The following is a 23,837-nucleotide window of genomic DNA, read 5'->3' as shown; positions in this document are numbered from 1 at the left end:
AGAGTCCCTCGCCATGTGATCCTCCTGCATGTTACCACTCCTTGGGGGACCTTTGGTTAGCGGCCTCACCTCCCTACCCTCATGGAAAGGAGCTCTCCACTGGGGAGAAGGGACCCTACCTGTAGGATCGTCACAGGAGATTCCACATCTATGTTGATGTTCTCGAATTAATGGTCACAACCTGAACCACCAAACATTTGGGGGTAGAGTGCAGCACAAGTAAAGGGAGGTAGCCTCTCGCCGGCTTATATATTTCTACACAAGGTCAAAGTCAATCGTCGATTCCAAGATGGCCACCGGCATAGTGTAGACGTGCCGACGGCGCTCTCCGGACCTGTCTGACGAAAGGTGCCCACCACCCCATCTGCAGACCCGCTGTGAGCACCGCGGGTCCCCCTGCGGGGTTGTTGGAATAGGACTAAAGCGGGTAATTCCAGCTAGCATTGAAAATCTGTCCGAAGCACACGTCGCCGGGAGCGCCTGGGGACTGAGGGGTCTCCGAGGTGCGACATCGCTCCCGGAGCAGGCAGTGGAGGGAGCGACACGCCCGGGAAAGGCGGAGAGCTGCAGCACCGTAATCTTTCCGAGGACTTATCTGCCTGCTAAAGAGGCGCTCTGCTGAAGGGGGGCCATTAGAGCAGTGGCGGTTGGCGGCACGGCTCCTTGCGAGGGGCCCTGGTGAGCGCGGCCCCGGGAGCGACTCAACGCCAAGCCCGCGTGTGAGCGAGGGATCAGCGGCACCGGTGGAGGCACCAGTGGACTCTGCCTCGTTTGCGGCTCGCCCCGCCAGCATTCCCCGCGCAGCCAGGAGCTCTGACAGCGGGTCCCCCCTGGGTGGGGGGTGAATCCCCTGCGGCGATCGGAAGGCGGCAGGGCCATAACAGTGACCCGTACGAGCACAGACCCCGGCGGAGCCCCATAGGAGTGAGAGAGGCCAGCTGCTTTCGGCGAACTGCCGGACACGACGAGGAAGGGAGCCAGTCCCAGCAGGTTCTTCCTGATCGGTGGGGCGCGTTGAGCGACACACTGCCTGGAGTGTGGGAAGGTACGCGGGCAGGGGAGGGGGGGCCCCTGAGCACAGCGTGGCGCACCCTGTGGTAACTTAATACTACGGGTTTGCGGAGATTGACGCTCACACCCCCCTGCTCGAGCGGGGCCCAGGATTTCAGCCACACAGCTGGCGGTTACAGCCTAGGCAGTTGGAGGATCTTTTGAAGTGGAGGGGCCCAAGGAGGAAGGTGGAACAGGCCGGCTCGCGGGCTGGGGAGATTCCAGAGAGGAGACACAAGAGCCCTTGATCCCCGCAGCAGCTTTCCTCCCGGGCATTGACAGAAATTGAATTGACCTCCTCATAGTGGGACATTGGAGAAGTGGCAACCAGGGGTCCAACCGGACTGACTGCGTGGTCTGCTGGGGGGACGAACGCTCCAGCCCCTCAGGGAGAGTGAATATTACCTGCATTTCGCTCGTTTTCACCGGGCACTGAGGAGGGCTTGGGCAAGGCGACCGGTCTGGGCGCGTTCCCGCAGACGAGAAGTAAGCAGAATGTCCACGAAAGTTAAGGGGAAAGGGGGGGGAAGCGCCCGGTGCTTCGGGAGAAACTCTGGCACCCTTCAGGCAATGTGGCTGGCTCAGGCTTTGAAAGAGGGCTCCGGGGCTGCCCGAGGGAAGACAGGAGAGGAAACCATTCAAGGGGACGTAGAGGACCTGGCACCCATGCCCAGACAGGAATTCCTAGGGGAGCTGCACGCCCTGCAGGCGAATCTGGCGAAGACCTTTCAGGAACAATTCCAGCTGATGCGCAATGATCTGAATGAAGCTATTGGGGAAATGAAACAGGAGATGCGTCAGTTAGGGGAGAGGACGGATGCGCTGGAGAAAGGCCTTCAGGAGGTGGGCAGCGATACTTCAGCTAACAGTGAGGCTATAGAAAGGCTGGATGTAGTCACTAGTAATCTTGAGATTCAGATGGAGGACTTGGAAAACAGATCCCGTAGGATCAATATAAGAGTGAAATCGCTGCCGGAATCAGTACCAGACAAGACTTTGAAGGCGGTGTTTCAGGGCATCTTCGCTGATATCCTGGGAGAGGACGACCCGGGGGCGGTGGAGCTAGATCGGGTGCATAGAACCGGGCGAATGATCAAAGGTCAGACAGCGAGGCCGAGAGATGTGTTGGCGGCGTTTGCCAGATACGCCCAGAAGGAGGTGGTACTTAGGGCAGCAAGACCATAAGAACCCATAATGTTTGAGGGACAACAGATTGCTCTCTTCCAGGACTTGGCGAGCAGTACACTCCTGAAACGGGAACTTATGGACCCACTGCTGAAGGTCCTCAATGAGAAGGCAATCCGATATAAATGGACCTTTCCGTTTGGCTTGACATTCGAATGGGAGGGAGCCCAGAGGCGGATTACCTCTCTGCAGGAGGGGGCTGATCTCCTGGGATTGGCCCTGGAGGAAGCCCCCTATAGTTCAGGCCAGAAAACTGAACGGCCGCCCTGAGCCCCGACCATGGGAATGGACGACAGTCGGCGACAAAAGGCAAAGAGGATCAAGGCATGGCGGACCGCAGAATAAAGGGAAGCCCAGTTCACCGAGTTGCGAGAAAATGTCGAATCCCTAAACTGAATTGGTAATGTCAGGGTTGGTGGGCCTCAATAAGGAGGATGTAAGCTTGCGGGTCGCAGGGGGAGCAAACATGTTGGAATCAGAAAGGGCGTTGATGTCCGCATTAGGAATGGGGAGAGCGCGGGAAGGTGTTAACCTTCGGGGGGGGGGGGGAGGGATGGGTGAAAGGGGGGGAGAAGTTGGGGGACGGTAGCTAGCGGTTGGAGCGGTGGGCCTGGGGCACCCCCACATAGCGGTAACTCCTTTTGAGGGGTAACGCTTAAAAGTTAGAACATTTTACATGGAAAGAAAAGCCGGACTTTATGGGGTTCCAGGAGACACACCTGAAGCGTAAAGACCAAGGTAGATTAAAATTGCGTGGCTTCGACCAGATTCTCCATGCCTCCGGTCCAAGTAAAACAAAGGGGGTGGCCTTGGCTATCAGGAACACGGTGGACTTCAGAGTCTGTGATGGGACTAGAGATAAGGAAGGGAGATATATAGTGGTCAGGGGGAAATTCCAGGAGGCCCCATATACATTGGCCGTAGTGTACGCTCCCAACTCCGGTCAAGAGCTTTTTCTGCAACGATTCCTGAAAGTGTTGGAGGATCAAAGTTGGGGTCAGATTGTTTTAATGGGGGACCTCAATATCGCTTGGGATAGGGAGAAGGACAGAGCTGGGAGGCGAGGAGGTGGAGGATCAGTAATGTCTGCAGAGTTGAAGGAAAGGATTGGTAGGATGGGGTTAGGAGATGTTTGGAGGGAATTGAAGGGGGAAGAGGAGGGTCACACTTTCCTGTCAGGCGTCCATGGATCACAATCTAGGATTGATTACATATGGGTGTCGGTAAGCTTATTGGGGAACATCCGGGAGGTCTTTACCGGTCCGATTGGGATAGTGGATCACAAAACGGTCTCTCTGGTGATGGGGCTGGGTCGGAGGGTACAGGGATTGTGGGGCTGGAAATTCCCAGGAGCCATACCGAGGGACCCGGAAATGCAGGGGAGTGTCGAAGAGAAAATCAAGGGGTTTTTCGAGCGTAATAAAAAGGAGGATACTGATGAGGGTATAAGGTGGGACACGTTCAAGGCCACTCCTATGGGGGAAATTATTGCCTTATCGGCCCACCGGGCGAAGCAAGTACGGGCTCTGGAAGCCCAGTTGGAGGCAGAGGTAGAAGCGGCTAGGCAGGCGGTGGGTGATACCCCCTCTCAGAAAGCAATGCGGGAGTACAGGAAAGCAGTGGGGCAGCTGAAATTCCTGCGTACGAAAAAGGCGGAGGGAGCCCTATTAGCCGTCAGGCAAAAGTATTGTGCTAAGGCCAATAAAGCTGACACTCTCTTGGCGCGTCTACTACGGGGCAAAAAGGTGAGAAATGCGATTACAGCATTGAAAGCAGGCTCAGGAGCCCGGGTCACAAGGCGGGAGGAATTACAGGAGGCTCTAGGAGGCTTTGAATCCCTGTATGCCTTGCAGCATCCTGGCAATGAGCTGCAAGAGCAGTTCCTGCGAAGAGTGCATTTGGGGGAAATCGGTAAAGAAACGAGGGAAGCCCTGAATCGGGAAATTTCGGAGGAGGAGGTGAGGGATGTAATAAGAGTTCTCCCAGCACATAAAGCCCCTGGCCCGGACGGCTATACTGCTGCTTTTTATAAGTTATTCATTTCACAGCTGGCCCCGCAACTGATGTCATTCGACTCATTACGTCGATCTGGTAAGATTGCCCCGTCCATTGAAGAGGCTAAGGTTACCCTCATCCTTAAACCAAACAAAAACCCAGAGGAGAGAACGTCTTACCGACCCATTGCCTTGATTAACATCGATGGCAAGGTTTACACTAAGATTCTAGCGAATAGGCTTGACTCCATTCTCCCACATCCAATACACCCCGATCAGGCCGGGTTCATTAGGGGAAGGCAAACTGCAGACAACATCAGCCGAGTTGCCCATTGGAGGGAATGTTTTTCTTACTTTCTGATTGTCATGTTGCAAAATTCAATAAAGCGTTTTACAATTTTTTTTTTAAAAAAGTCAATCGTCGACGTCTAACATGGATGCCACCATAAAGTTGAAAATGGAACTGCAATTGCTGCACTTAAGGGCAAAGCTCTCTCCAATTGCGGCCCTTTGTATAGTATGTCCGTTAGCTCTTATTGCTGTAATGATCTGGCTGGTATTTCAAAATTGGGTACTCCCAGTTTTTTGTTATCGGGGGGACGACGCTATCAATGGGAGACCGATACGCTGAAAGCAAAGGATAATAGGTCGCCTACCCCTACCTTACGACCCTGAGTCACACCAGGTTAGATCCAAGGTAATCTCATCTAACAATGGTTAGGGCCAATTACCAAGCCCCTACGATCAGAGTGATGGTGAACGGGGCAGCCTCTAGACGAATACAATTGCAGCAAGGGACAAAACAGGGATGCCCGCTCTCCCCAATACTATACGCAATCTATCTAGAGCCTTCATTGCAAGCAATCAAGGACTCCTCGGAGATCCGGGGCATTCCTTTGGGGGGGGGGGGGGAGAGCAACAGAAAGTTGCGGCTTTTGCAGATGACATGCTGCTTATGCTGCCAACACCAAGGGAGTCACTTCAGGCGAGCTTGACCCTGCTTGAGACCTTTGGGGAAGCCTCGGGATTAAAAATTAATACTAACAAGTCAGAAATTCTGAACCTAACGCTAGGAGCAGTTGATCGAGATAGCCTAAAGGAGAACACTTCCTTTCAGTGGAGCCCGGGAGGGATTCGTTATCTGGGGGTGAAAATCACGGCGACTTTAGTTGGGTGGTATGCAGCAAACTTCTCCCCGCTCCTCAAGGTAATTAAGAGGGACTTTCTGCGATGGAGAAATCTGAGGGTGTCATGGTTGGGATGGATAGCCGCGGTTAAGATGGTCACGCTCCCACGGCTATTGTATCTTTTTCAGGCGATCCCTCAGCCAGTTCCGGCAAGTCCCTTCAAGGAGCTGGGAAAGCTGACTAGGGGATTAATTTGGGATGGGAAAAGATCTAAGGTAGGGGCTAGACTTTTGATGGCATCTAGGGACGAGGGGGGCCTAGCACTGCCGGATTTTCGGCGATATTACGAAGCAGCATAATTACGCATCATAAGGGAGTGGTTGAAGGGAGGAGAAGGTGCGCAAGATAAGTTATGGGTGAGGATGGACAGGGCAGTGGCGCGCCGTAATCTAGCTGAAGTGTTGTGGCTCCCGAAGGCGCATAGACCCAGTCATCTCTACCAGAGCACTATTACCAAACTGATGGCTGATACTTGGGACAGGCTGTCAAGCCCTAGGGGAATCACCACATTCCCATCCCCTTTCACCCCCATTTTCGGAAATGGGGACTTCACCCTGGGTTTGGAGAGAGAGGGGCCTTTGCAAAATGGTGGGAAGGAGGCTGAAGGAAATTGCGTGACATGTTCCGGGATGGGGAATTGTTATCCTTTAACGACTGTAAGAGGGAATTCGCTATACAGGAGGGCGAAAGGTTCCGATATGCACAGATACGTAACTGGGTATTACACCCAGAGGTCAGAACGACGGCCACATGAGACCCAACCCTATTTGAGAAGTTCCTCCTTACTAATGATGGATCGAAAGGTCTTATCTCCAACATTTACAAAATATTACATGCAGCAAATGCAGGAACTCAATGGGCTTATATGCCGGAATGGAAACGAGTCCTGGGAAGAGAAATTGACAGGCTAGAGTGGGAAAGGTTGTGGAGGAGAACACCTAAATTGGCCAGGGCTTCCCAATTACAAGAGGCAGGGTACAAGATATTATTTGGATGGCATTATACCACTGCCCGGCTTCATAGGATCTACCCTACAACATCGGGGATGTGCTGGAGGGGGTGCAGGATGATAGGCACTGCAGAGCATATCTGGTGGAAGTGCCCGAAGATTCGAGCATTTTGGGAAGAAATATGGGAGGCACAGGAACAAGCCTTTGGTCAAGAGGAAGTGGGAACTCCAGTCCAGATCCTCTTGGGCATTCGGGGCACTTCGGGGGCAGGGGAAACCGGAGAAAGGGAGAAAGCTAAAGCAATTTTGACCTTGGCAGCGATGTCATTATTAGCGCAAAGATAGAAAGGTCCTGAGGTCCCTAGATGTCAAGACTGGCTCTGGAAGACTTGGGAAATTATAGCTTTGGAATGGGCGTCCTATGCCATGAATGACAAGGTACAGTCCTTTGCGGCGGACTGGGGAGATGTTCTGAATGTGCTTAAGGACGACTTTAGGGTGATGTGGTGCCCGCAACGTTTGAAACTGTTGGATCTACAATGAACACCGAGTTGCAGCCCGAGTTGAGGGTGAATCAAGAAAGTTGAGCTAGTTTCGGAGGGGGGTGGTAGAGGGAATGTTTTTCTTACTTTCTGATTGTCATGTTGCAAAATTCAATAAAACGTTTTGAATTTTTTTTTTTTTTTAAAAGTCTATCGTCGACGTCTAACATGGATGCCACCATAAAGTTGAAAATGGATCTGCAATTGCTGCACTAAAGGGCAAGGCTCTCTCCAATTGCGGCCCTTTGTATAGTATGTCCGTTATCACTTATTGCTGTAATGATCTGGCTGGTATTTCAAAATTGGGTACTCCCAGTTTTTTGTTATCGGGGGGACGACGCCATCAATGGGAGACCGATACGCTGAAAGCAAAGGATAATAGGTCGCCTACCCCTACCTTACGACCCCGAGTCACACCAGGTTAGATCCAAGGTAATCTCATCTAATTTTAGGATTACTCATACCACACGTGATTATCAAAAATGTTTTCTTTTTATTTTTATTGTTCAGACAACACATGCCTAAAATAAAACAGGCGTGCAAGCGCCTAAATTTGTAAAAACACTGTGCTAGTCACTTACAATCTAACTGGTGTAGACACACCAGACCTTTCAAAATGCCAAATTACATTGAGAAAGGTAACGTGAAATATATAAAAAAAAGTGTTTTACTGAGAACATTTTATGAGCCAAAGCTAAAAACGGTGGTAACTAACAGTATATATCTCGATTCTTCCCTGAAACTACATGTGTCCACGCTTGCAGTAATATACACTGTTTTTCCCGTTACATTTCTCCATGTAATTTGGCATTTTGAAAGGTCTGGTGTGTCTACACCAGTTAGATTGTAAGTGACTAGCACAGTGTTTTTACAGATTTAGGCGCTTGCACGCCTGTTTTATTTTAGGCATGTGTTGTCTGAACAATAAAAATAAAAAGAAAACATTTTTGATAATCACGTGTGGTACGAGTAATCCTAAAATTAGATGAGATTACCTTGGATCTAACCTGGTGTGACTCAGGGTCGTAAGGTAGGGGTAGGCGACCTATTATCCTTTGCTTTCAGATGATCTGGCTGGAGCACCAAGAGGGACAACCACCTTTTCAAGCACTTTTCAGTATTGGGAATTTGGGTGAGCTTATGGTGATGCTTGCTGAATTTCAATGCCTGGGGAAGTATCTAGCCTGCTAGTGCTGTGCAAGCCTGCCGCCAGCTCCATGAACTCCACCATGTTGGACCTAAAGCCCAGAACCTATTCCTGCTATGCGCCACCCAAGAGTTCTATCCCAAAGGGAATAGGACCCTCCCCCCGTCCATAATAGACTATGGAGCTCATGGAGGGAAAGATACTCTTCGCCCAAACAAAGCAGCTGCATCAAATAGCACTAGTAAAAACTTTTATTGAAGCCAAGTATGATTCCGTACACACACCAGATCCAGGTTTCACGCCACACACCTATGACACAGGTCACACCCCCATCACCCCCCTACCCAGTGAAACCCTTTGTGCCATTCCTCTCACCCTCCCCCACCCCACGACTTGACACAGCTACTACCAATCTGGCCCACACACCATCAGAAATTACACCTGCACTTAATGCTGCAAAACCCCAGGACATCATAATAAGACTTCTAAACACAAGGTCAATGAACAACAATGCACAAGACATTCATGATTACATCATCCACGACAAACTTGATATACTGCGCATCACGGAAACCTGGCTACAAGAATCATCAGGACCCACAATTGATGTTGCAGTCCCAAAAGGATAGAACATTTACTACAAAAACAGGGAAGTTGGCAGAGGAGGGGGAGTGGCTGTTATAGCGAATCAAAACCTGAATCTCTTCCCCTCACCAATACATTGTAATGGTTGTGAGATAATTATGCTGAAAATAGCAACCTCGAAAAACAGCAGTATTAACCTCATAGTTGCTCTACAGACCACTGTCCTCAATGTCAGACTTTAATGACGGGCTAGTTCACATACTGAACACCCTAAAGGCACCCAACACAGGCACACTGTTACTGGGAGACTTCAATAGGTGGAAAGGAAATCCTCAAGATAAAGATGCAATCTCTCTTGAAAAGGAGCTAATCACTATTGACTATCAGGTCCTGAACTCCAAGCTCACCTGTATCAGCGGAAACCAACTCGATTGGATCATTTCTAACATCAATACCACTAAACTTGAGACACATCCATGTATATGGTCCGACCACCATCAAATCGAGCTGAACCTCGCCCCCAAAGAAAATATTAAAAAATTGAATAACACCCCAATCACTACCCTAAGCAGAAGCTTTAAAAAGATTACACCAGTCCATCTTGAGCAAGGTATCACTCACATACTAAATACCACGAAGGAAGAGGATTCATGTGAAAAACTGATAGCCACCTAAAATGATAATTTCACAAAATTCTCAACCAATACGCCCCCCTCAAACAAAAACTAGTAAGGCCCAACAAAAACCATCAGCACTGGTTTAATACTGAAATCAATAGCTTGAAAAATGCAAAGAAAAAAGCTGAAAGGAAATGGTCTAAAGACCCTTCGGTTAGTAACAAAGAAAATTGGAAAAAGCTAGATCAGACATACAGAGAAAAACTGACGTTAGCAAAAAAAAAGCTACTACAATTACCAAATCAACTCAGCAGCCAACTCAACAGGCAAACTTTTCCAAATCAGCAAATCAGGTGACAAACCTGCTACCCTGTCTCCTCCATTCCAGCTGTCACAAGGAGACTGTGAAATGGTACAAACAGCATTTCACAACAAAGTCATGAAATGCCCGAGAGAAAATCCAAACATGTACCACATCTAACCAATCCTTAATTCAACCCAACCATGAAACCAAGACTATTCACTCAGAACTGAGCAAGTTCCAATTCACTCAAACCACAGTAAAAGAAATAACCAAAGTCCTTGCATCCACTAAGTGCACCTCCTGTACTGAAAACATTATTCCTCCCAAAATGATTCTCGACAATCCAGAGGTTTTTGCCTCATTTCTGTGCAGAATGGTTAACTCCTTTAGAGACCGCAAGGTACCCACATCCATCAAAACAGTAATAGTGACACCACTTGTAAAAGAACCCAGCTTAGACCAACGGGACCCAGTCAATCTCCGGCCCATCACGAATTGCAACTTTCTCCTAAAGATTCTAGATAAGGTTGCAACAGGCCAGCTGCAAAAACATACTGATCAGAGCAATCTATTACATACCCAACAGTCAGGTTTCAGAGAGGCACATGGCACAGAATCGGCCCTACTGGACCTTCAGACCAAAATGCTGGGTCTAATCGATAAGGGCAAACCAGCACTACTAATCTTGCTGGACCGCTCAGCAGCTTTTGATCTGTTAGATCACCAAAAGCTCTGAGAGGCCCTAGAGAAGTCAGGCAACTGCTCACCGGATGCCATTGAATGGATAGCTTCTTTCCTGGGAAATCGCTCTAGGATCCAATGGGGTGACCACACATCGGCTTCTCAGCAGGTAGATTGCAGAGTCCCTCAAGGAGCCAGTTTTTCAACGCTGCTATTTAACATCTATATGCGCTGTCTCTGCACCCTTCTAACCAACTGGGGCATATTCTTTACGAACTTCGCAGATGATACGCAATTGGTATTAGAACTAACTGGCTGCCACACCACGTAGAATGATAGGATCAATTCATTGTACAACTCCATTGAGGCCTGGATGAAATCCAACTGGATGTGCCTCAATGGAGGGAAAACTGAACTTAGGTTTTTGAATCCCATCATGGAACAGCAAAACTAGATACAGCTTATGTGACCTTTAACATTAAAGACTCACCAGTGAGGGTCTCAGAAAAAGTGAAGACTCTAGGTGTATACCTGCAGGCCACTCTGGGAGCAGAATCACAGGTAGCGTACCTTAAAAAGACATGTCAATACCATCAAAGGCTTAAAACAAATAAATCCCCACTTGAGTCAACAAAACACCTCCAATATCTCTAGAGCCATCATATTATCTAGACTGGATTATGGAAACTCCCTAATGCTAGATGCCACCAAAAAATGCCTTAAGCAATGCCAGTCATCCAAAATAATGCTATAAGAACAATCACGGGCAAATCTAATAGAGACCACATCTCTGAAGAAAGAAAAGCTCTCCACTCACTCTCCATCGAGGACCGTATCTCTTTCAAGTCCATGTCTCTTTGTCCGCATTGTCTCTATGGTTCCGCCCGGACTACCTCAAAAAACAAATTAGACCTTACGTACCCAACCGAACATTAAGATCAGGAAACAAAGGGTTGATCCAAACTGGACAAGCAAACAAATCCAATGGCTTGGGCCGAGCCTTCCCCAGCCTAGCCACGACTAAATGGAACAGACTCCCACTTGATCTTCGACTTGAGCCCAACTATCTGATATTCAGAAATAAACTGAAAATGGTACTGTTTAAGTAATAACCTCTACCCATCTCCAACCGTTAACTGATCGATGTGTCCTGCTAGTCCTGCCATTATAGGTTGTCCTGTGTCTCCTTGTTAGTGCCCTGATGCCCACGGGCTGCGGCGCTCTATAAATACATGAAATAAATAAATATCCACCCTGGAATATGGGGCGTAGCCTGGGTCTTGTGTCAGAACAGATATCTATGGGAAATGCCCGACCTAAGCCTTTGATGGTTCCTTGCGGGTGGCGTTGATGCCGAAGTTGTCTTCAACTTGGTCGAGGGTGGTTGACCTTTTCACAACACCCTTGTGCTCGAGGGTGTGGTTGGTGTTTGTGCAGTCGATGGGGTTGAGAGCAAAGCCGTACCTTTGCCAGCCTTCTCAAAGAGCTGCAACATTTGCTGCTACAACTCCTTCCTAAGAGCCGCTGCAGAAGGGTAAGACTTCTTCTCTGATAAACTGCTGGAAGAGGAAGAGTGATGAGACTCACTATGCAAATGTGATCTCTTCTTCCCCTTATGCCACCTGCCTTCCCTGACCTTTCCTCGGGAGTGGGCCTCTCTGTGTCTAATCCCAAGGATTTTGTGTCTGACATGGCCTGCAACTTCGAAGTGTTAATTCGTTTAGTATCTGACCACAATCTAACTTCACCCAGTCGTCCTCTGCTGGGTTTCTATTTCTCAATAATATGTCCACTTCTGCTACCCCCCCACCTTTGTATATCCTTTATCCATCGTGGTATCAGCGGGCCACTAGGGCTTTTCCAGGATATAGCTACCCATCTCTTTGCCAGTATAATAAATTGCACCATCTTTTTCTGTGCTTTGTTTCTCTTCCCTCCCTGGATCAGACCCCATAAGCAAATAGACGGTGCGCAAGTATACCTGATGCCTAATAAAACATTAATTCGAGCCATTACCCCCTCCAAAATATATAACTATGATCAGACATTCCCACACATGAGCCAAAACACAGCCGAACCCTCACCACAGCGTGGACATTCAGGTGATGGGGCTGAGTTAATAGTACACAACTTCGCTGGGGTAATATATACTGTTTGTAAATAAATGAATCAATTGAAACCTCACATTATGAGACTGTCACTTGCTCCAATAGTCAGGACCACTTTTCCTCCAAAAAACGGGAACCCTGCATCTCTCTCCCATATGCCCTTAACAAAATACCAACTTTGTCTTTCTTCCTGTAAGGCTCTGTTTAATTGTGGGATACTTTGTTTTCCTGCCCCCAGTGCGTATGCAACAACTGGGGTGAGTGCAGAGGACGAGTACGGTCTAAAGAAACAAGCTCCTCCTACTGGTATATGGTCCCGACCTGATGAGATAATAGATTGGAATCAGACTACAGTGCGATAGCACAAGCACAACTAATATCCATAGCGCCCCCAGCCAATTCAGGGACCTGCAATAATGATATCAGCAAGCAAACAGACACACTGGTGGAGGCCGACTTTCCAGGGTATTGAAGGACAGAGACCTGGGTGAAACGTAGCTGAGCCGAAAGAGGAGGGGGGCGAACTTGGAGCAGTCGGCCAAGCATGGGCCTCCCCTGAAGTAGGCTGGGTCACATCTGAGAGCACAAACCAGGCAATGTCAAACACAGAAAGCTGGAAGTAAGCAGTGATGAAAACAGAAGGGGAGTACCTGTCGGAGCAGTGCAGAACACAATACAATTGCAAGGACAGAACAGAAAGGTGCCCAGAGACAATAAAAGATCAGCAAATCAGGGAAGGCAGACACAGCTGTGAAAACACTGTCAGACCTAGCTGTGCCCACTGCGAAACCTGAAGATAGAGGAGGAGGTTAGATAAGCGAGAAACACAGAACCATATTAAAAGCCCCAACTGCAAAGGTAACTGTGGTGATGCCAACATAAGAGAAAGGTGCGAGTGCAGGAGCTAGGCCATACAAGACAATACACTGAACGCGCTTCTAAGATAACAGCGCAGACAGTCGTCAGTTGACTCACTCACCAAACCGGAACAGCTAACAATGCGAAAACAACAGCGCAAGAGACATGAACGAGAAGGGGAAGATCCTGGGTGAATAGATCAACAAATATTGGAAGCCATAGTAGAGTTGAAGACATCGCTGGAATTCAAGATTGATGCAATTAGTATACATGTGAATCTCTTGAGACAGGATGCCAAAGCACTCACAGAGCACAAAGTCTCCATACTGAAACAAAAGGTGTGAAATCTTGAAAACAGGGCAGAGGAGGCGGAAGGTTGGGTGCAAAGAAATGACGTTAGGATAATTGGACTTCCAGAGGGCGAGGAATGCCTGAACCCGACCAACTATATAGAGGACATTCTACTGCAGGAAATATGAGCTGGAACACTCACCCAAGGGTTTACAGAGGAGAGGGTGCATAGGGCCCCGACAAGGAAGCCGCCACCCGGAGCCCCGCTCCCGGCCAATAATTGCCAAGATACTTAATTACAAAGACAGAGAGATGATCCTGGAATACTTTTGAAAAGGGGACACGATTAGCCGAGCGTCGGCATCCATCACAGCATACAGAGATTATACTTTTTTGGTGCAAAAACAAGAATGAACTACGGGGCTGTCAAGAGGAGGTTACGTGCTGCCAATCTTAAATACATGCTGTTGTATCCGGTGAAGATGAAGATCCTACATAAAGACAGCACTGCTTTCTTTTTCAGACCCCGGAAGATGTAAGCAAGTGGATGAACATGCAGGACATGCCGATGGAGAAAAAAGATCAGATTAGGGAAGAAAGTGATCAGTAACTCTGCTTTTTGTGATTGACGCATTTTTTAGTAATATTGAGTAACATATACTGTTCTGACAGACACATTTAAGTAGTTAAGCAAATGTGTTTCATACTGTTACCTAAACTCAGGAGGCACGAATGCTGCTAAGTTGTAAGCAGCGCTAGGAATCACATTATTACCCTCAGTTAGTTTAGTTAGGATATTAATAGTTCAGTCTCCTCATGCTGCGCTCCAAGTACCGGCATTGGACCGAGAAAGGAGGGAGATGCAAGGATGCCTGAGATCCAGGGTTGGAGCTGGGCAAACGTTGGGAATAGTTGGGGAAATGGGAGTTGAAGTAGTAAAAGGGAAGTTGGCTTATGCATGGGAGATGCATGGGGATATAAGGAGGGGGCAGTAGTGTGAAGGGCGGTTGGGAAGCTGAAACAGTCGGAGTATATGGGTGACCTCAAAATAGCAACCTGGAATGTAAGAGGGTTGAACAGCTATATCAAAAGGAACTGGGTTATGACATATCTGAGACGCCAGAAGATGGACCTATCGCTCCTGCAAGAAACACACCTGACCAAAGATAAACTGGACACGCTAGCACGGAAATGGAGTGGGACGATTCTGGGTTTATCATTCTCCGCATATGCTAGAGGGGTCCTAATTTGGGTGGCCCCGACTGTTCCATTCAAGGTTCTTCAGACTGTGGTAGACCAAGATGGTAGGATGATCATAATTAGGGGATTGATTGAATGTAAAGAAATATGTGTTATACATGTGTATGCCCCGAATCTGCATACAACCATTTATTTTAAATCGTTTTATGCTAAGATTAGCCCATATAGAGATTGTGCGGTAATATGGGGAGGAGATTTTAATTGTACTTTGGACCCGACGAAAGATAGATCAGATGATAAATTTGCTTATCCAACCCCTGCAGCCAAAATGTGGAACATGCTGTTTCACATGTTAAAGTTAGCGGATGTATGGAGAACAATGTACCCACGAGACCGGGTGTACTCGCATTACACTGCCCTGCAGAACTTACACACAAGGCTAGGCTATGTATTCGTAGGGGAGGAGGCACTGAACAAGTTCACACAGGCAGAGTATAAAGCGAGGGTCCTGTCTGATCATGCCCCTCTGGTTATCACATGGCAGGTGTTCTCCCCCAAGCCCCCCAGGCCAAAATCCAGACCTGGAGACTCAGGGTGGAAGCACTGAAAGATACAGGGTTCCCTGAACATATGAGGGCCGAGGTGATGGAATATTTTAAGTACAATACCGGCAGTGTAAACTCAGCCGGTACGCTTTGGGAGGTCTTTAAAGTGGTAGTAAGAGGAGCGGCGATAGCCAAGTCCAAAGGGATGCAAGAGGTTATACTGCTGGATCTACAAAAGGCAGAACGTAAATGGTAAACTATAATGCGGACTGGTAATAGATCAAAGAGGCCAAGGAAGTGTCCTGCCTACAACAAGAATGTAGAGAACACTGGGAAAGGTTAGGTAAACTAAGCCACAAGAGCATAGAGGCAGCATGCAGAGGGACACAAGCCGGGCACACTGCTTGACTGGTTGTATAAAAGTGAGACCACACGGCAGACAATCAGAGCAGTGAAGGGGATGGAAGGGACGCTGCGGGAGACCCAGGAAGAAGTAAATAAGTGTTGTTATGATTATTATACGCACTTGTATAGAGAATCCATGGAAGGAGAAGAGGCGGATATACAAGAGGCGTTGACTGACATCAATCTTCCCAAATTAAGTAAAGAAGAATGCGATAGTTTAGAGATACCCATCACGATTGAAGAACTAGAAAATGTGATAAAAGAACTACTGACTTTATAAAGTCCCGGGGGCGGATGGGCTCCCCAGCAAATTGAAACCTAATAAGCCAGATATGGAATGCGGATCGTATAGGTCCCCGTCGTTGCTGAACCAAGATGGGAAGATTCTTATAGCGGTTATGGCAAGGAGGCTAAGACCAGTCATAGGTAAGCTCATTCACCCGGATCAGACAGGATATGTTCCACATAGAAATATTACCAACAACCTGAGAAGATTACATCACATAATAGATTAGTAGCAGTGGTGTCACTTGATGCAGTGAAGGCGTTCTACTCAGTCAGATGGCCTTGGTTGCTAGCGGTCCTAGAAAACATCGGCATTGGGCCCACATACATTAAATGGGTAAGGCATTTGTACAATGCATGGCAGCAAGAGTCAAAACAGGCTCTGCTGTCTCGGAGCAGTGGCATTTGGGTAAAGGCACAAGGCAAGGATGCCCATGGTCCCAAATGCTTTTCATATTAGCGTTGGAACCATTAGCAGTCTATTTAAGAAACGAGTATGGAGAGGTGGGTATAAATACATTGGGAGGAAGGCATTTCATCTCGCTATATGCAGAGGACATGCTCCTATACCTGCAGTCCCCAGAAGAGAACTTACAATATGTCCTGGATGTGATGGCACAGTACGCTATACTTCGTGCATAACGGTTAAGCCCCAGAAATAGAGTCTTTATCTCGTAGGAGAGTATAGAGAGAAGCCCATACACAAATGACTGGTGTTACCAATTAAGTGGGAGATTGCAACGTTTAGGTACTTGGGGGTGGACATACACCATGACCCCAAGTTGGAACATATGCATAACACAGTGAAGGCGGTCGACAAATCGAAAAGAGCATATCATTCTGGACGAGGCTACCATTGTCCATAATGGGGCGAGCAGCATTACTGAAGATGGTGGTGCTGTTCAGACTCCTACACTACTTTGCTAATATCCCATTGGCGATACCCAAGTTGTTTTTTAGGAAACTACATAGCATATGCAGGAGCTTCATATGGCATAAATCGAGGAGCAGAATAGCGTTGCGGAAACTCCAGAATTCATACGAACAAGGGGGTATAAAACTGCCCAATTTCGAGGTATATTTTGTGGCTAGCCAGCTACAATTTGTGGCCAAATGGCTGTCAGATGAACAAACAGGAATAAAGGTTACTCAGAGCAGAAAGTACTTTGTTCTCCGGCTGCCCGATTCGTATAGGACCAGTGAGCACCTCCTGATGCGTCTTGGGTGCACAATGTGGCGCAGGGCACGTCAGTTGATGGGGAATACAACACTGTATTCTCTGCAGATACCACTAGTGACGCTAGAAGGAGTAGATGAACAGCTTAGGCAGAACGTGAGAAGGAGTTGGGAACCCACGGTGTTAGGCAGAATTATATGCAGTACCCTTTGGGAACACCACACACAATTAAGACTACAAGTGACAATACAAATTCACCTTTGGTACAAGCCTGTACTACACAGTAAAGTGGTAGCGATGGCTGAGCAGCCAGACATATCTCAAGTTTAAGTGAGCAGTATCAATTGTTACACAAAGGACAGCAATTACTATGATTCAAACAAACACTGACTCAAGGTTTCTGAGTAAAAGAATATACATTTATTTACAAATCAGTTGTAAAACATTTCACTAAAGTAAAGCAGTTGAAAAATCGCACTCTTAATACACTACACCACACCATTGAATTTAGCTGAGAAACTCAACTTTTATCAAATTTAAATATCCCATTCACATTTTACAAAATTCAAAAAAAAGGAAGCATACAAAAATTAGCAATTTTTTTGTGAAAGAAAAATACCAAATATATGAAACAACAATTAAGCTCTTATCCAAAGGAAACATCACACTCCAAGATAAAGCAAATCGATCATAGTCAGAATTAAAAGAAAGGGAAAAACAGGTCTAAAAAAAGTTGATCAACACCTTCATATACACATAAGCATATTTACATAATAAAATATAATTTAAAACCAACCATTAGACCTTATTCCCATATAAGTACATATTTACATAACATAATATTGAGTGATCTATGAGTCCTTCAAAAGATGCAGAAATAGACACGTTATGTGGTGATTATGAAAGCTCGGACCAAATTTAGTTATCTTGTTGTGGTCTTCGCAGCCTATAAGCTTCTAAGCCATCAGTGATTCAAGTATCCCCATTCAAATTTAGAGCATTCATGAAATTGTAAGTTGCAATATGGATACTAATAATTTTGGTGGATCGGATGGTTGGCCATCTATACTCTGGGGTCATCCAGCCAAAAAATGTCAGATGTTTCCAGAAGAATGCGATCCTTAAATCCATTAGTGCTGGACATTCAATTATTATATGTTTTAATGTCTCCTTAATATTTGAATCTGCAAAAAATCTGCAAAAGTTCTCTTCACCGCTAATAAGATGTCTCCTTGCTAACACGTCCCGAGTAGGGACTAGATTAAAGCGAAGGCGCAAGATGGAGGAACGTTATCTGGGGTGAAGGAGCTCTATACAAATAGCTTTCCAGATTTTAAAATTTTTTATGTGGAAAGGCAGTCACATCAAAATCTTTATAAGACACAGATTCCTGGTTATAATCCAGTCCCTCTTAAAGATTTTGGCTTTAATAGGATTCATAATGAGTGTCTCAATACTCACATCTGCATTGGCGAGAATTTTCATAATATATGTTGACCAAGAGTGGACAAAACTATGAGACGATGTTAACATATAGACAGAAAGGGTGGCCAAGATGTTATCTGTTCATGTGTATGTTAAGCATTTATGAAAAAGTGCACATAGCCGCCACTCATATTCTGCCATCAAAGAAGTGAGACCTAACTCATGTCTCAGCCATGGTCCCGGTACACACTGCGGCAAATGAAGAACCGCCTGCCAAAACTTGGCTTCTAACTTATTTAGAAAAGATGTTTTAATTATGTTTTTGGTCTCCAGACCATAAAGAATTTTCGGCAGCACTTTCTGTCGCCAGTATGCAATGGCGGGCTGATCGTAAATTTCCCATACTTATATAGTATGGGTCTTGTTTGTGAAATGGCAGAAACCAATTTATGTTCAAGAGACCTCAACTGTGAATCAGTTTGCACAGATCCATCAACCAAGATCCCCAAATACAAATAATTCGCCACCACTTCCACACTCACATTTTTGATTTTCCAATCCATCTTCGCTCTTCTAGACATTTTCGGTGCGTAATACACTGAGTTTTCTTTATGTTTAACACTAGCTCATTTGTATCTAGGTATGAGCTCAATGAAGACAAAAGAAGTTGTAGACCTATGGGAGTCTTAGAAATTAACACCAGGTCATCTGCATACCACAATGCCTTAATTGTAACACCATTCATTTTCAGAGAGTCTGATGGCACCGGGATAAAAGACTGCATCACATCGTGAATGAAAAAGTTAGAGGGCCGAGGCAAGGATCCAACCCTGTTTCAGCCCTCTTGAGGTACAAATAGCTGCAGATAAGAGACCCATCATTGACAGTCTCACCCTTACTGAGGTCAGTGAATGTAAGCCAAAGATAATATCACACAGTTTTGCAGGACAGTTTGCAGCTTGGAGTATGTCGAATAACTTCACTCGAGAAACTGAATCAAATGCAGAGTGAAGGTCGACAAAAGCAAAGTAGACAGGTTGCTTTAGGGTTTGAGCCTGCGATTTTAGCACATTAAGGGTTAACAAATTAACCACTGTTCCCAGCCCTGCTACAAATCCGGTCTGATTCGGATCGCGCTGGTTGAAGGCTAAAGAACACTTAAAAAATCTCTCAAAACTAGCCGTGAAAAGATCTTGCCTGGGGCATCAAGTAATGAGATTGGGCGATAACTAGACGGGGCATCTCTATCTCCCTTTTTGAAAATTGGCACAATCAGGGATGATTTCCAAGACATTGGTATGGTCTTGGAGATTATAATCTGTTGGAAGATGTTATTCAGAATAGAGGCCCATCTAGTTGGGTTTTGTTTAAACATGGCATTACTTAGGCCATCCGGACCAACCGCTCTAGACGAGTATGATTTTTTTTTATAAGTTCTTCTATTATTTCCTCAGAACACTCTAAGTGCCAGCCTGTTACGCTCCGATTCTCATACTTATAACTGTCATACTTTGTGTCTGCATAAAGACTCGACAAATGTGCAAGCCATGAGGCTTCAGTCACCCCGCTTAATTGATCACAAGCTTGTGTCGAATTAGACATTTTATTCAGCAAAGCCCACACTTGACCAGAGTCTTTATTTAGTATAGTCTGCATGAAGGTTTCACTATCAGATTGAAAGAGCCTCGGCTTTCTTGCCCGTATCCAATTACGATATCGACATTTAATTATTTTTTCTTGTTTCCATGCGCTGATTTAACGGCAATTTAAGAGTAGCTTTTAGCTCTATCCTATGCATAATTCTAGTTTGGTGTACAATAGGATCAAAAGTATGTTTATGATTTTGCTGTGGTCTCCTTTCAAGATGGATATTCTGCAAGGTGGTCAAAATATCTACATACGAGCCAGTCTTCATTCCGGAAAGCTGACGAGTTGCCTCCTCAAATTCAATAAGGGATTTCTTTGACCATTTGAGGGGAGATTTTGTGTTGTTGACCTGTACATTTTGAGTGTACCATTGTTGGTTAAGCTCGTTCACATTACGATTCCACTGCCAAACCACAGTTAAAGGTTGGTGATCACTTGCAGATTGTTCACTGACTTCAAAATGAATGACCCTTGAGAACAAGTCTGCAGTCATAAACACATAATCGATGGTAGATTTTGATGCACCCCTTTCCCATGTGTGATGGGGAGGGGTATCGCCCAAAAATGCTCAATTTGCCATGAAAAGGTTATGATCTGATGTAAACCTAATCTACCGATCTCAAATTGGGGCGCAAGAGATCTTTTTTTGGCAAAAGCAGTCAAGATTTAAATCTCCTACCACCACGGTTGCAGTAACACTATGCTCTTGAGCAATTTTTTCTAGAACACAAACCAAATCTCTGTAAAAGATGTCATCAGAAATACCCATTAGATTACGATACAGATTTATCAAAGCAAGCGAACACTTAGAATCACATATTTTAACCAATTGGATAAAGTTATTAGGGGCAGCCTACTTAGTCATGCTCAAACCTTTACTTGCTTAACTGCCACCATAAGGCCCGAGGTGGGTCTCCCCTTTGTACCCACCATGGCAGGAAGCAAGATGATATCATGGTCATCCCACAAGGGTGGTCTTAGTAACCAAGATTCTTGAATGGCCACTATATCGAATTGGTTCAAAAATTGACTTGAGGTTCCTTGCAAATGGGTATGTGCCCTAGTATTCCAACTTACTAAGAACAAAGTACATGTATTAGCCTCAATTAGTGATTTTTTTAAAATTTATTTTTATTTTAAACAAACAAAACCAACAAACAATACAGCTTTTCGGGACGTACATAATCAATATCAAACCGTCACATTATACAGTGTTATTCTCCGTCCTCTCCCCACCCACCCCATGAACTTGAGCCAGCTCCTCCGTGTCATTTACGGGAGCGTTTTCGGGAATCACAGTGCTTGTAGACTTGTCTGAGTCTTCAATTTCATGGTTAACCTGGTGGGGATTTACCACAGAGGTCACTAATTGTCGCCAGGCTATCAGGGGGCCCACTTCCTCCTCACCCCCCCCCCTGGTAACGGCTTCAAACCATACTACTGATTCTGCTTCCGCCCATCTCAGGAGGTCCGCCCACCATGTCTCCACCCTGGGTCTGTGGGCCGCCTTCCAGCCCATTGCGATCCTGCGCTTGGCCAGGATGTAAGCCAGGTCCTTCATCTTGCTTATGTGCTTTAGATTGTGTGGCCTGGGAAAAAGCCCGAGCATGCATGCCCAAGCCGACCCCACATCCAGCACCACTCCCCCACCGGCCATCTTTGTCTTTATTTCGTCCCAGAATCTGTGCACCTCGGGACAGGCCCAGAACATGTGTAGCCAACCCTGCCTCCACCTCCCCTCAACTGTGGCATTTCTGCGCGCCGAGCCTCCAAACCTGGCTATTTTCCCGGGGGTCAGATAAGCCCTATGGGTGACATACAACTGATCTGTTGGAGTCTTGCATTTCGGGACACCTTTTTATGGGTACCTTTGAGCTCTCTCCCATTGCCCCTCTGTCATGGGTCCTCCTACCTCCTCCTCCCATTCCTGCCTCAGTTGAAGCAGTTCCTTCCCAGCCTTAGCTCTCAGGAGCTCATATAGCCTGGATATCTCGTGCCCGCCCTCCGAAACATCGTACATCGTTTCCAGGGCGGCATCAGGTTCTTCCGCCAACACAGTCTCAGGCCACCTCTCCCTTACCCGTTTCGTGAGTCTGGTGTAAGTTATATATTGGCCTCTATGCACCCCTGTCTCCTCCTGCAAACTCGAATTCCAATACCTCCCCCTCCTGCCATATATCCCCGAGGGTGGCCAAACCCACCGGTTCCCAGTATCTACGGACTACTTCAAGCAATTGGGAGTCGTTTCCACACAGCGCCACCACCGCAACCTGCTGGGAGAGCGGATCCCGATCACCCACCGTTCTCCACGTCCTGTGCCAGACCTCCCAACCCAGCTCCAATAGTCTCCCTCTACCCACCAGTTTACTCTTTTGGAGCCACACCGTCTCTCTCAGAAAGTATGGAGCCAAGTCGCCCTGCAAGAGTCTAGCTTCTGCCGAGTCCTCTGACAACCACCTGGCCACAAACAACAGCTGCCCCGCCAGATAATAAAGCTCAAAGTTCGGCAAGTTTATGCCCCCCCCCCTGTCACACGCGTTCTGTAGTTTCCACAGGGCCACTCTGTTCCTGGAGTTGCCCCATATGAAGCTCCTGCACATATCATGAAGTCTCTTGAAAACACTTCTGGGAATCAGACACGGGACATTTACAAAAAAATGTAAGAGTATGAGCAAAACCACCATTTTGAGCAGAGCTGCTCTCCCCATCATTGATAGGGGTAATCTAGACCAGAACACCATACTATTCTTAACTCCCTCGATCGCTTTCTCTGTATTATGTTCGTGCTCTGTTTCCGTCCTGTGGTATTTGTTTACTCCCAGATACCTAAATGTTTCAGGTTGCCAGGGTATTTGCAGGATAGGCAGCCTCACCAACGGGACACTCTTGTACCTTCCCAAGGGGAACAAGCTAGACTTCCCAGGGTTCACCGATATGCCCGAGAGGGTGGCATAACGATCCATCACTGACCAGCACATTTTGCAGGTTTTCCTCCGGGTAGCGCAAATAGAGGAGCATATCATCTGCATACAGCGATATCAGGTGCATGCCACTTGTACGAATCCCCACCTCCCCGTGTTGTTGTCGCAGGCATATTGCCAGCGGCTCTAGTGCCAGTATGTATAACATGGGTGAGCAGGGGCATCCCTGTCTGGTCCCTCTGCTGAGTTGCCATTTATCTGAAATTGTGGATCCCGTTTTTTTTTTAACTTGTTTATTTTTGGTTAGCACACAGGAAAAATGTGCTTATACATTCAGCACTTTTTAACAGCATTAACACAGTTGTATATCCCCAAATACCCGCTACCACCCTTTAGTTCTGTCTGCCTCCTGTGGACTGTCTTCGCCAATTAAGTTTGATCCCGTCTCCTCATCCCCTGTCATATCTTACACAAAAAAGTCTTCCACCTCTATCCCCGAGCTTCAGTCTCTGTGTCCAGATTCTGGCTGTCTCCCGGGGGCCTGCTCCTCTGCCAACTGAGCCTGTTCCCCGTCTGCAGTCCGCTGGGCATTTGCACTAGACGTGGTTTGTATGTGAGCGCTGGGAAGCGCAGGTCGTAGTCTATCACCGGAGGCCAAATGTTCGTGAAACGGTGGAGGCGGCCTCTATTTGCCGCCATGATTTTCTCAGCTATGAAAATGACCCAGATTTTCA

The 23,837-nt window shown here is 46.8% G+C and overlaps 1 protein-coding gene across 9 annotated transcripts in view; it reads right to left on the bottom strand.

The window, feature by feature from the left end:
- The window catches only part of ICA1 (islet cell autoantigen 1), a 1,066,176-nt gene that overhangs the window by 346,041 nt on the left and 696,298 nt on the right, over positions 1-23,837 (bottom strand). The window lies entirely within an intron of this gene.

Source organism: Ambystoma mexicanum, chromosome 2q (assembly GCF_040938575.1).
Source record: "Ambystoma mexicanum isolate Mex_15411 chromosome 2q, UKY_AmexF1_1, whole genome shotgun sequence".
Lineage (NCBI taxonomy): Eukaryota > Metazoa > Chordata > Amphibia > Caudata > Ambystomatidae > Ambystoma > Ambystoma mexicanum.
This window is presented reverse-complemented; position numbering and strand designations above follow the sequence as displayed.